The following is a 14267-nucleotide window of genomic DNA, read 5'->3' as shown; positions in this document are numbered from 1 at the left end:
TTTTGCATTGTTATGGCGTTTAGTTCCAGTTACAATCAAACAACAGATGTTTCTTCTTATAGCATATATCACTTTTTAATTATATTTATAACTTCATTAGTTATAAACATGGTTATATGTTCATTTCCTAATAATTTTAAGCAGGTTACTTTCTCCAGACTTCAGGGAAGGCTGATTATCCTTTTCTAACCACCTAAGCAGGATACTGTTTCACAGTAAGTAGCTGTGTCTATAGAAAATTCCATCCATCTGATCATATTAGCATTTTGTTTTGTTTTGCATACCATCTGCAAAGTTAAGGTCTAAATCAGATGATCAATGGTCAAATGACAGAATATGTTTTCAGTACCAAATTCCTGCTCTGGGACACAGAAAGAAGAAATAGTAAAATCTAGATGCAAAGAATGTTGATAATAATTGAGTCCTCTTGATAAAAATTACATTGAAACGTTCATTTGCAATTGCAGGTTTGAGCAAAAGTTTGATAAGAATTTAGTTGAAGCTGATGTTGATAACTAAATTGTACCACTATAACAGTGAGAGATAGCATAATTAAGCCTTTTGGATTGTATGTGTGTGTGTGTGTGTATGTGTGTGCGTTCTTTTCATTTATTGTGTACTTAGAACACAGTATATTGGTCTTTGTTAGATGCTGAATGATTGATGTTGGAGTGGAATACATGTCTCTGCAGTGTTTCATTATGGGAATCCTGAACAATCTATAATTTGTGCTCCTGCCCATAATGACCACAACTAATTGATTAGGAAGTTTTTTTGGAAAAACAAACTCAGTCATTTCCATCTTCCTCCCATTTTTATTAACTGCTACAAGAGTTACTGCACTACAGTATATTTCTCATTTATTTATCAGAAGGGAAGTTAGAAAGTGAATAAGCAACCTATGGTAACAGTGTCTACTTTTGCTATTTTTTTCTCCTTATGCCAAAGAGAATGGGCAACAGAAGAACAAAAGTTATTAGGCAAAGCTGAGGTAACAAGGATTATCTAGACCAGGGTCAAACTCATGTTACCACAGCGGTGTCACGTGACGTATTGTGACTTTTTCCCCTTTGCTAAACTGGGCGTGGGTGTGGCTATCGTGATGCATCTGGCCTTCAGGCCACAAATTTGACACCCCTGATCTAGACTAATATAATTTTCCATCAAAGAGGGAAAAATCCATATCCTTTTATTCCTTGATCCATAACATTGCAATTCAAATGATCCTAGATAACATTGCCATAAGAAATAGTAAGTTCGTATAGATATTTTCTTCTTCCTGACTTTGTCTAAATAACCGTTTGATCAGAACCAACAGACATCAAGAAAAACAAGGGCCTCTTGCCACTGCAAAGAAATAGGCTGCAGCAATCAGAGTAATCATGTAAATTACTGATATCGGACATACCTTAATTCCTCTCTTCTAGAAGTCTGCTTTTGTTGAAATGCTCATTGGGAATTTGTGCAGGTGAAAACTAGTTATTGTTATGTACATAAGTCTTATGCATGTATGTACATAGTTTTAGTATGAGTTTCAAATCCCTCACTTGAAATGAGGAATTACCTCTCACAATTGCATAATTGGGTGTATTCACTGGAACTCAAGCAATTGCCAGATTGATATGCAGTCCAAAAGCTGAAATAAGCAATAATATTTAGTTTCAGAAATACTTATTGATTTGTTTACATTTTCTTGTCTTCCCCTAAAGACCCCAATATATATAAAAATAACGAGGTCAAGAAAATATAAATCAAAGAAATACAAATTCAAGTAATCTCAAAACATACTTTCAATTATAGTGTATCTTTTTTCTTTGCAAGAAGAGAATGGCAGGTCTTCATAGCCTTCCTAAATACAAGAAAGGACAAAGTTGACCACATCTCTGCAGAGAGAAGTTCCAAAGATAGGGAATAACTGATGGAAATGTTTGCTTCCAAAGCCATATCAGGTGACAGGTTTTAAACATGGAGCCTAGAGAGAATTGAACCTATTGATCTAGTAGTTGAATGAACATACAAACACAGAAGAAAGCAGTCACTGAAACAAGCAGGTCTGAAGGCTATGTGGCCTTCAGACTAGCATTGGATTGTATCCAGAAGCTGACTTATATCCAAAGAAGCTCAGAAGCAGTGATGTCAACTATATATCACAACATAGTCATCACTGCCTGGGCTGCTGCATTTTTACCAGCTGTAGCTTCCAATGCATTTCAAGAGCAGATCTATGAAGAGTGCATTGCAGTAAGCAGGGCCTTCCAGCTACAACCAGTATATAAGATGTAGCTGTGGAAAAGCCTTTATTGTGCAAGATATGTGAGTCTAGGAGAACCTCAAATTTTGAACCATCTCTGGACTGTGGAGTATAACCTATTCAGAATCAAAGCTGTTATCAGGGTCCACAGTCTCTTCTTCCCCATGCTGAGCCTGACAACCTCCAGGCACCAAGTCAGCATTTTCATATCCTTTTGTATGGATAGCAATAGCAATAGCACTTAGACTTATATGTGCTTTACAGTCCTCTCTAAGCAGTTTACAGAGTCAGCATATTGCCCACAACAATTTGGGTCCTCATTTTACTGACCTCACAAGTATGGAAGGCTGAGTCAACCTTGAGCCTGGTACTGCATTCTAACCATTGTGCCACCATGGCTCTTATCATCAAAATATTGGTGTTATTGAACACTATGCCAATGAATGGTCACTTCCAGCAGTTTGGTACAAATATTAAAAAATAAGTGCAGAGAGAAGGGATCCCCAAGGCACTCCATAAAGTAGAGGTCTCTGCAACGTTACCGCTTGCTGTCCCCTGATCAAATTCTTTAAAGAAAGTTTGTTTGGTTGGCTGTTGATATTGAAAGTTATTATCATGGTTGATTATATTGAAAGTTTCTGAGAAGAAGGACAAGGAAGGTTGCACCTTATTTCTCTACAAATCCAAACTTCTGCTCCATTACAGAGACCTTAACTGTTCTGACCCAGGCTTAGCAGAACCAAGAAACAGACTCCTTGTCGTGAAAAACCCCTTTTTATTTAGTTACTGTGAATTCATGGTATTCACATGCAGAAAAGTCCCGGCAATAATCCTTTCAAGGGTAAATTGCAAGAACAGACCTTATCAGTCCTTGGATAATTGCCAGGCCGAGATCTTCCAGTCTCAAAGCTGTAAATTAATTCCTGGCAAAGAGTCTCTGAGGCACGAACCACTATAAGCAAATCTTCCGAAAGAAATACAAACTATTGTGTCCTGCAACCACCACTCCCCTTTTGCCTCTATTCCCCAGGGAGGCGCCATTCAGCATCCACATGTGCCCCTCCTCCGGGTCAGCCCCTGTTCCTCAGTTGTTCTCCTTTCCTGACAGCTCTGCACATACACGCATCTGGAACAGGCTCCAGCTGTTCTTCTTCCCCGCTTATCTCCAACTCGGAAGGCAGCTGGGAAATGTTGGATAGCCCTGGCCCTATCTCTGCTTCCAATGCAGAGCATCCTAGTCTGGTGCCAGCTCCACTGGTAGCTGGTAGGCCACAACATTAACTGACAAAGAGGGGCAGGAATAATTTGTGATGCTTCAAGCAAAAGGCATGATTTTTAAAATGTTCCTACAATATCTTAAGTTATTTCCTAATCGTTGACCATAGTTTCATATTAAAAGGAATAGTAAAATAATGATAATACTTACAGAAATGCTAATTGCTTCATGAGATAAAAGCAGTTTAATTCCTCTCCCCTGGGACAATCATCAAATTGTAGAGCTAACATTATCTCTAGGGTTATTTTAAATGGTGTGCTAAAAACAGAGACTAAAACACAAGCAAATTCTTTCTTAGGAGACCTCTTGTATCTAAATGTAAGATACACCCATGCCGTGGAAATAATGTCTGCTATATTTAGACCACAGTTCTTCCTCAAAATATGGATGATACCATAGTAGAGATATATTTTAAGAATGAAAGTGGCTAAAGATACAAATATATGCACTCTGTATTTGAGGAAGTGCCTATATAGACTGTAGTTTAATATTTTCACCCAGATGTAAATAATAGTTTTAAAAAGATGTATTACAAAAAGGGATCCTGATTCTGAATCATATTTTCCATATTCTACTTGCTGTTATACTCCTGGATATCTAGTATTTGCTTTGTAAGAAAAAAAGTGTATTTACATAAATATAATTTCTCAGTGTGCTTTGCAAAATATCCCATTCCCCCACCCCCTCCCCCGAAGATGGATCTCCTACGCCAAATTTCTGGGACCATTATTCTCATTTTTGAACTACATGTCCTCAAAATGTAGTTTTGCTTTTTCCAGTGTTTCATTCTTAACTTTTTTTAAAAAAGCATGTTAATATATTTGAATGAAATTGTATTTAAGAATGCGTTTTTGAGTGTTTATCATCTTTAATCTTGCATTTTCATCTGCATTTATTATTATTATTATTTTTCTAACAGTACCCAGTTGCACCCAGTTGCACCCAGTTCTTAATGTGGCCTACAACCTCACCCTCTTTTTAAACCATCAAACCTTTTTTTTGGGGGGGGGGTGTATGTGTATATATGAGGGAACCTATCCAGCTAGGTTCAGAAAGTCAGTGTTGCTTTCCTGAAGTTGCTTTCCTTGTCACTTCCAGTCCTGCATGCCAGCAATATTTCACACTTTGACTCTGGATTACTATCATTACTTTTTTCAATTAAATTCATGTGGCCAATTTATAGTTTAAAATACGTTTTCACACGCAACTCATATATATTTTCCACTGAAGTTTGTGCTTTTTCCGAGACCCACCCAATTTCAGGACAAGGTTGGTGAAAATGCCAAGTGTTCTTGCTTTCCATGCAGTGAATGGAAAAAGCCTCCCCCCACTCCTTATTTTCCATTGCTGCACATTCTTGGAGAAAGGAGAAAAAAAGCATCTAGGGGAATTTGCTTAAACCTGTTGTCTGAAGCTGGATGCATGAAAGAGCCAGTTTAGCTGCTATCTGTGGTAAGATTTGTTGTAGGAAAGTCAAACATTATTGGGAACTCAGTAGGAATTCTAAAATAAAAAGAAGAGAGAGACTCTGCCTTTGCATTAACTTTAAAATAGGTGGAAAATGAATTACCATGGATCTTTGTTTCATTTCAATAGTACGTCAACAATACCCTTGCTTTTGCTGACGTTTTAGAAGGAAGAACACCAAAGTTCAAAAGGAGAAACCACAGATTTCTTTGTAATGAAATTAGAGCTTTCTTGTGGAGCTGCACAAACTTTCATTAATGGAAAAGAAAAAAGAAAAATCAAGTCAATCATTTGAGATTGTCAGGGAAAAATATAGAACTCCACTATCCTTTCCTTATGCCTGAAGAATGGGTTAAAAGAAGGTGTTATAGATCCTGAGGTGAACTATCTCATACTCCATATTTTCCAAGGACTATACCTTTCCCCAGTGATGGGATTCAAATTTTTTTTGCTACTGGTTCTGTGAGTGTGGCTTGGCTTGGTGGGCCTGGCAGGGGAAGGATACTGTAAAATCTCCAGTCAGAAGTGGTATTTTCCAGTTCTCTGGACTACTCAAAATTTCCGCTACCGGTTCTCCAGAATTGGTCAGAACCTGCTGAATACCATCTCTGCCTTTCCCCACTGTAAACCTTTTGTATAGTGTCTCAAGGAATGACTACCAGTTGCCACTGACACTGAGGATCTAAATTATGAGTGAATAGTTGAGTTTTAATTGTTGCTGACATCTGCATTGATTCAAGATGGATGGGTGCTTAATTTTTTATATATTCTTCATCTGTTATTGGTCACTTATAAAAAATTGAGGCAATGACATACACGGATGGTTAAATAAAATAAAAATCTAGTGTAAATATCCAAGTCCATTTTTTTACTTCATATGCATGCATTGCATAGCGATGGATGCAAACTTGAATTATGTTCATGCAACCTTCCCTTTAAATTATTCTCACTTTTGGAAAATGAAACCAAACATAAACCAGGGGTGGGATTCTACCAGTTCGCACCTATTCGCTAGAACCGGTTGTTAACATTCTAAGCAGCTCAGAGAACTGGTTGTTAGAAGAAATTACTGGCCTAATCCTGTAAGGAGGGCAGGAAGGAAACATTCTGGTGTTGCTTACAGAAACTGCCTCTCCATTAACCTTCTTGGCAGGACTAGACTTCCTGTCTCAGGAACTTCTCTGGAGTTTTTTTCCCCTCCTTTGCTGGTACTTTGCTTGTGTGGAGTGACCATTCAAAGTTACAATGGCACTGAAAAAAGTGACTTATGACCATTTTTCACACTTACAACTGTTGCAGCATCCCCACAGTCATGAGACACTAGGCGAGGAGATGCATGCCTTGATGTGAGTGATATTGAGTTGTCCATGGCCAGCCCATAACATGACCACCAAGCCATGTCCACAAACTAAGCCATGCCCACAGAACCAGTTGTTAAAAAATTTGAATCCCACACCTGACATAAACATATATATCCATGGAAATATACAATAATAAAATAGAAAAAGTCCAAGGCAACACAGCCCTAGCCTATCTTTTTCAAATATCACATCTAAAATATGGATGGATAATCTATTCCATGGAGATAATATGGCACATTTTACTTTAGCGTGACTGTAATCAGCATATGAGCTGTCCATCAAGATACCGATAAAAGCTCTCCTTATGCCATCATCTAATTAGCAGTTGATGGACCAGGTAGCTGGTTTCTTATTGATAACAGGAAGGCAATGATCTTGCTTGGAGAGATGAGAATAAGTGATATGTCTGTATGTAGGTGCCAGGTTGTCTTCTGCACATGTATGTGTGCCTCCAGACTGAGCAATCTCTATGGTTTTCAAGGTTAAAAAGTTAACGTATCCACAACTTAAAGAACTTTATAAATTCTTCCTTTCTCAAATAACCCCATAAAGTCCATGATGTCATCCAAAAGATAAAATTTTGAGACTGGATTTGAGGATGCAGTGACTTGGAGTATTTATAAGGTCAGTTAAATTGAATATCCAGACTGTCCCTTAGCTATAGTACACTGCAGTTCATGTGACAGGTTTCCAGGTTAGCTGGTTATAAGAAGCATGTCCAACTTCTGCATCCTTCCTCACTCTATTATACTGTCTCCCTTCAACTAGTAGCCTGAAATCAGAATGTTTTCCCCTTTTTATTTCATTATAAACATTTTCATTGACAAGCAGGCCAATAGTTTTTTTATAAGAAAATAGACTGTTGAGCTGAGATTAAGAAATTTGGAAATATGCAAAATATAACATGATCAACTGATGTAGATCTTATAGCTCAGACCTTCTGTTCCTTCTTCTATGGACCATGTCAAAAGATGTGAAGATCTAAATCAAGAAAAATTACAAAGAAGCAGAGAGGTATCATAATATTCTATTCCTAATAGCTCTGCTCAAGCAGGTTATTGATGGAGGACAAACAAAGAATTTGGAAGGAAAAAAACCCAGATTGCATGACTCAGGCACATGTACTAGAAAGAAAGATTCAAAATAATATTTATGTTATTGGGGTAAATAAATATGAGCTTCTATTGCCTTGGTACATATATCTGGTAATCCTGGGGAGAGAAATTGTGCTGCTTTCCCTTCCTATCAATTCCCATTCAATCTGAGGAGAGAGAGTTTGTTTTAGAAATTATTTTTGAAAAAAAAAGATTTTGGAGAAATTGGAATAAATGGACCATTTTGTTTATATTTATTAAATTAATTTACTGCCCATCTTGCAAGGTGACTCTAGGTAGCTTACAATATACTGTAAGCGTTCTTACATTCATTTACTTACAAGATCTCCAAAGTGTGTAAATAAACATTCTGCCTTTTGTTGTAAATAACCTCTTTAGCAGTATGCAGCTTTCTGGCTTTCCAAGATTACCTTAAATATCATATGAGAGCACTATGGGAACATTGACTGTATGCCTTCTTCCAGAACAATACGTGCTATCACATGAAGCATCTGGAGCAAAGGATAAGTAAACTTGGTTTCTGAGTTTATTCATCCAGAATGTTGGCTGAATAACCCGGAACTCCACATTTATAGGCAGCTTAGATTCTTCACTGAGTAACTGAAATTTATATAAGGCAGAAGTGAACTGCATTCATTCTCAAGATCCCATTAAAGCATTCAGTTCCAAATTGAGCTTTAAGCCTTAAAATAGGTACTGATTTCTTATATTCTGGGCTAATTGCTTCTTAATGAAGGAGTAGTATTCAGTGTCAATCTTGACACTTAAGATCATCAAAAAGACCAACAAGTTTTAAAATGTCACACACCCCCACTGTGCTACCAAAATGTCATTAGACATGTTCCATGCAATCCCCTAGCAAGGTAGAAAGTTATAGTGTAACCCATCCTAGATCTGATTAAATAAAATAAAATCCTAGCTGGCTTAAACGGCCATTGCAAAACATTGGATTTAATCTTACCCATGAAATCCATTGGAAAGAATCACCAGAGTGCAATGTCAGACTTTAATTATACAGTATAACAGGTTTTAACCAATTATCCTTTATGAGGGAAAGATTTGCAATGCTACATTTCAAAGGAACTCACAATAAAAACAACTGCATTAAAATCAGCAAAATGATGGTGGCATGAGGTTTGTTTATTTACATTCTATACTATCTTATCTTTATTACTTTTCTTTTATATCTGTCTCTGCTCAAAAGTTCAACAATCTTCAGTACTTCAGACTGAGTCTTGAAATGTTTTCAGTCAATAATATAGTCCAGCCCACTGTCGACAAAAGGATTTCCCATTTTAGTAGAACAAGGTGATTGCAATTAACCATATGAATAGCTTGTTTCATTGATTTTAAACCAAAGAAAGTGGGAAAGCATTATGGCATTTTATAAATCACCTATTGCAACAAAACAACAAATGCTAGCCTGTAACTAAACTTGTAGTATGTAACTGGCTGATGATGAATATCAGGTGAACAATTAGCATAATCCACACCTGAACACTAATAGTGCAATGTTTTTGTGCTGATGGAAAACCAGCAGTGTAAGAAAGGCCATTTATAATTTACACATGGTTGCTAAATCTAGATGTAAGGTATTTGTACTATGAATTGGATAATCACAATTGTAGGGCATGGGATGGCAGAACCTGGGGAAGGAGTGAAAAGGGAGATTAATCTAAAAACCGTGCAACAGGGGTCCCCAACCCCAGGCTAGCACCGGGCTGTGGTATGCCAGAAAACCAGGCCATGCAAACAAGCAAAGCTCCATCTGCGGGAAGCAGGCAACACAACAACCCCTTCCAGTCCACAGAAAAACCTCTCTCGGCAGAACCGGTCCCAGATGCCCCAAAGGTAGGGGGCTACTCCCCTACAGAGCTACAAGAGAACTAAGTTCTTGTGTGTCATTGACCCTTAAGCAGGTGCCAACCATTAGTTAAAATTCCTGTGCATAGGCTTTTAGCAACAAATCAGTTTAATTGAACCTTCGTGTGTGGACTTGTCTTTCATTCCTAACACAGTACAGTTTTTATTCAGACATCACAAATGATCCTTCAATAGTAAGTGATCTGGAATCAATTTATTTGCTTTTTCCCTTGAGCATCTTTTCAGTTTAAGTGCAAACCTGGACTGAGAGTTTTAGCAGCTAGAGTTCACCAACTATCTTCATCTTCTTTTGTGTGTATGAAACATTTTAATGATATGAAAAATATTACTCTCCATTTGGACAAGTGCCTTTTTTCCCTTTTCCTATAAGATGTCACTTATGGCAATTATAGGCAAACTAGTCAATTGCAAACAGTCCAACACATCTGAAAAAAAAACCTTTCCTTTTCACTTGATATTTATCTAAGTATTTGCCAGGTCAAATCCAGACAATAAACTGTAGACAATAATATCTTGCTAAGTGGAGATGCAAAATTACTTGAGCAAGCAAGCAAAAAACAAAAACAAACCAAAGGCAGAACTAATCCTGGAACATCATGATCACCATCCTCCAAGTCATTAGCTAGTTTGACGTGGTGGAAAATTCCTCCCTGACCCCAAATATTGCAATCAATAATGTTCTAAGCAAAACTCATTCATCAACTTTTTTCCAAAGGAAGATTTACTCATGTATAATTTTAAGCCATTTAATTGCTTCTTGCTATGGAAACAATTGATGCCTTAAAATAAACGGCTAATTTTATTTCAGATTTGTCTCTAAATGAACAGTTAAGCATTTTTCCACTAAAACCAATAGCATTTAAGTTTAGACAGTTTATATTGCCCAAACATCATCTCAATGTACAGGCCATTAAACTTGCACCAGATCTGATAGATATATTAGTCAATTTCATTACTTTTATGACACAAAAATGTGAATATGTGTAGCAGAGAAATCTAGGTTAACTATTGAATTGTATCAAGTTAAATGGATCAATGTCCACTTTATACTTCCCTGTAATTGGTCTTCCTATTTTCAATGTTCCAATCACATGCAGAGAACCTAAACACACATATATATATATCAGCAAGGTGACTCTGTTTCTCACATCTATAGATTTTAAATTTAATTGCCTTGACTCTGGTGACTCATGTTTCTACCCAGATTCTTAGGGGGAAGGAAGGGAGGGAAGGAAGGAGGAAGCCTTAATTACAGTACCTAGGACCATATAGATGTCAGGAAGGACCTTAGAATAGTGAGTTGTTTCAGAGTACTAGCTACCACCAATTTTTCTTAGAAATTGTTTGCTCTTCTAATAGAGTAAAGCAGGTAATGTTGTCATAAATTACAGTGGTGTGTTGAAAGTAAGAGAACAAATCGAAGCCCTCAAACTTGTTTCATTTTGCCCATAGCTTAGCTTTACAAGCCTCTGCAAGAAGCTTTCTCCTAGAATAGGCTTCCCTTTCTCCAATGTTTTCTGGAGATGGAAAGATAAAAGCAAGAAAAAAAGAACAGAAAGAGAGAGAGAGAGAGAGAAGTAGCAAAAAGCAAGAAAGAAGGATCAATGTTTCCATTCAATTTTGCTTCTAGTACCCCCCCAACTGCCACTGAGACATGACTGCAAACCAAATGTGCTGTTTAACATAAAAGAATAAAGAAAAGATGTACCTAGTTTAAGAAATAATTATCCAAACCCAAACATATGTCTTGTTTGAATTGGGTGGTTTTATAAATCTTAAATATAGATAAATAGGTAAAATATGTTGTAGCACCACTGTGCTCTTTGGGTGAGCTGGAAAATATCTATTATTTATTCTCCTTCTCCATAATCACTTGCAGTTTCCCACAGAAATGGAAAGGTTCTGCTTGAGTTTCTAATAACTTCACTCATGAGTATATTTTCTTTATAGGAGATTAAGAACAGAACAGTGGAATAACAGTTATCCAGTTTTTATATAATGGACTCCATGAGATTGAAGATTTCATTTTAACTCTTTCATTATGCAAAAATGTCTTTCTGATAACATGCATCTTTTGTTACTGTATGTGTGTAACATACACACACATGCACACACATATACACCAATTCATATATATACACACATGGACATTATTCTGTGTACCAGAAACAAAGAAAATATTGGAATGATTCCAACATGTTCTTAATTGTCTGAATTTTTAAAGAATCAAACAGGTTTTGAAAATTTTTTGAGAATCTATAAAATAGTTACATTTCTGTTATTTATCTCTCAGTACCTTGGCGCAGTCTGATTCAAGGTTTAGTTTTCTGCTAATAACCAGAGGCTACTGACTGTCTACATTAGCTAAACGTCACTCAGGCTGTAAAATTGAAGAAACTGAGTTATCTGTAAAATCAAGCAAAGAAAAAAAGTTTGTTGCCACTCTTGGTTGATGATTGTTACATTGCCTTGTTTCTTTGCTTGAACAATTTTAAAAGGTCTGTTTGAACCTGTTTGAACCAAGCCTGACTGTACAGCATGAACCTTGGACATTTCTGGGTACATCTAGGCCAAAATTTAAAATCTGTGCAGGCTTCAAACATGAGTTTATGATCTCTTTCTAGGTCATTCCAAGACCAACACTGATACATTTAGATTGGTCTGCTTTGGGCTGCATTTTGGTCACCAATGAACATTTAACCAACACTGTAAATGATTTGATTAGAGATCATATTTTTTTTTAATCATTGGTTCTCTAAATCCGCGGGAGGGAGGGAGTGGATGAGGCTTCAACAACGTTTGGAGATCCTGTGTGTGGAACAACTAAAGGACACGAGCAGCTTGGCAGATACATGCAGGGGCTGGGGGGAGGGAGGGAAGGAGGGAGGGAGGGATTATTTGTTCAATAATGCTACAGGATGCCTTGCCTGAAAGATAGAGAATAAAATAAGTATGCAGAATTAGAATTAAAAATTTAAGTTGTAGAACTTTGGGCTTTTAAAACTTCAAAATGCAAAGTTGCTGTTATGATTATCTTGGGTGCTTCCCAAAAAGAAATGCCATATGCATGTAAAAGGTTAACACATCAGGGAGACCTGGACTACATTTTTTCATAACATGCTATCCTATTCAGTGGACAGATATTTTCAAATTTTGGCATATAAACAAACAAGCATTGCTTAACATTTGTCTCATGAGTGGCTAACTTAAGACCAAAATATTTTGTATTATCCTCTATAATATGTAATGGTTCTTAAAATGTTCAAGGCCCATCAATACACAGTGAATGGATAGAATTAACTCACAATGTGCATGATTGGGATGTCATGACATCATCTATGCTTCCAGAAGTGCTGTGACCACAACAGCCATGATGATTGGAAATTCAGCAAGTTGTAGTTCTGTGATAACCTGAAGTTTCTTGGTTTGGAAAAGTTTAAAGGAATACACAGTATTATCAAATGTTATTTCCTGAGTTTGTTACAATAGATGGCTTGAATCACCAACACATTTGAAATCAAGTCAAAAGACAAAATTAATTCCAATGGAATTGAAAAGACACAATTAACAATAGTTAAATATATTTAAATAGGGGGTATAAATTCACGTTTTATATTACATATTTTACATTCTTAATCTAGAATGAAATTGAAAATAATTTGCCTCTAAACTAGTTTAACCATATAAATAACTCAAAGGTTTTAAAAAGTTGAAATTCATTAATGGCATTTACAGCTTAGATTTCATCTTTCATAAGCATGAAATTAAGACATCAACGTTTTCCAGACAAAATGCTGCCCTTGTTACAACTAGCACAGAAATCTTGCAGAAAATTTCCTTATTCATCTAAGGAATAATGCTTCTGCTCAAGTTAAGAAATGCATCCATTAAAACTTATTTGAGAAAATAAAATAAATGCACATGATAAAATGAGACATCTCTTCACAAATCAATGTCACATTACAGTTTTGTATTTGACACCACTTTCCAGAGACATCTCCAAGATCAGTAACATGTCATCTTCAGGAATAATGTGTTCTTTAAAAAAAAGAAAAGAAAAGCCCTGCATATTTTTACTATTCTTTCACAACCTGAATCTCATCAGCATTCAGCAGGCTTTCCTTTCCAGGATTGTTTACATGAACTTCAAAAGATTTTTTTAAAAATCATTTGTTAAAGCAAGTCTTAATATAACAATAAAACTATGCAAAATGTTTTCACTATCATTAAATAATTTTGCGTTCCTTTTCACAATTATCTCTTACCTGTGAAGGAGCAAAGCTCAAGTTCCTTTCATGTATTTACTTTCATGACAAGCCTATAGTCCTTCATTGAAAGTGGTAAAGTTTATATGAAGACTTTCAAAAGCCCTCCTTTTTCTCCTTTACCCACCCTTAACTCTCTTTGCATTCACTGTCAGTCAAAAACAAGTTGGTAAGAATAGGATTTAGAATTACCTGAATGAGGAAATCAGTGGGAGGGGAGGAATTTGAGAGGAGACTTTGTGATGTCAGCAGTATGTCTTAAGGAAACCTACTGCAAAGACCAGGAAACAATATAATTCCTTTAGAATTAAACACCCTTCTATGAGTTTAACAAATACCTGCTTCAGAATAAACTGATGTACTTTTAGAGGATATCTGTTAATCTTTGAAGAAATTTGATCAAAGTCCTTTCAAGGATCTTATTGCCCAAATAAACAAGGAAAAATGCTTAAAATAATTCTTAACATCCCTCTTGAGAAAGACAGAATAATAATGAATCGTGAATACTTTTTTCCTTAAAAGAAGGGTAAGTTGATTCTGAAACAAGTCGTATTTAAAATTTTGGAGTAATGGTATCTTATTATAATCCTGTAGAGCAGCTGATATGCCGAGATACCAGTGGTTCTCAGCTGATTACTGGAACCATTG

At 36.3% G+C, this 14267-nt stretch overlaps 1 protein-coding gene across 1 annotated transcript in view; it reads right to left on the bottom strand.

The window, feature by feature from the left end:
* KCNJ15 (potassium inwardly rectifying channel subfamily J member 15) overlaps positions 1–13776 on the bottom strand; it is a 31932-nt gene extending 18156 nt beyond the window's left edge. Inside the window, exon 1 of the mRNA XM_026700517.2 lies at positions 13620–13776. The gene's annotated coding sequence lies outside the window, so the exon portion shown is untranslated. The remainder of the gene's footprint in view (positions 1–13619) is intronic.
* Positions 13777–14267: the final 491 nt, after the last annotated feature.

The sequence above is a fragment of the Pseudonaja textilis genome, chromosome 7 (assembly GCF_049901715.1).
Source record: "Pseudonaja textilis isolate UNSWEBS1 chromosome 7, rPseTex1.2, whole genome shotgun sequence".
Classification (NCBI taxonomy): Eukaryota; Metazoa; Chordata; class Lepidosauria; order Squamata; family Elapidae; genus Pseudonaja; species Pseudonaja textilis.
This window is presented reverse-complemented; position numbering and strand designations above follow the sequence as displayed.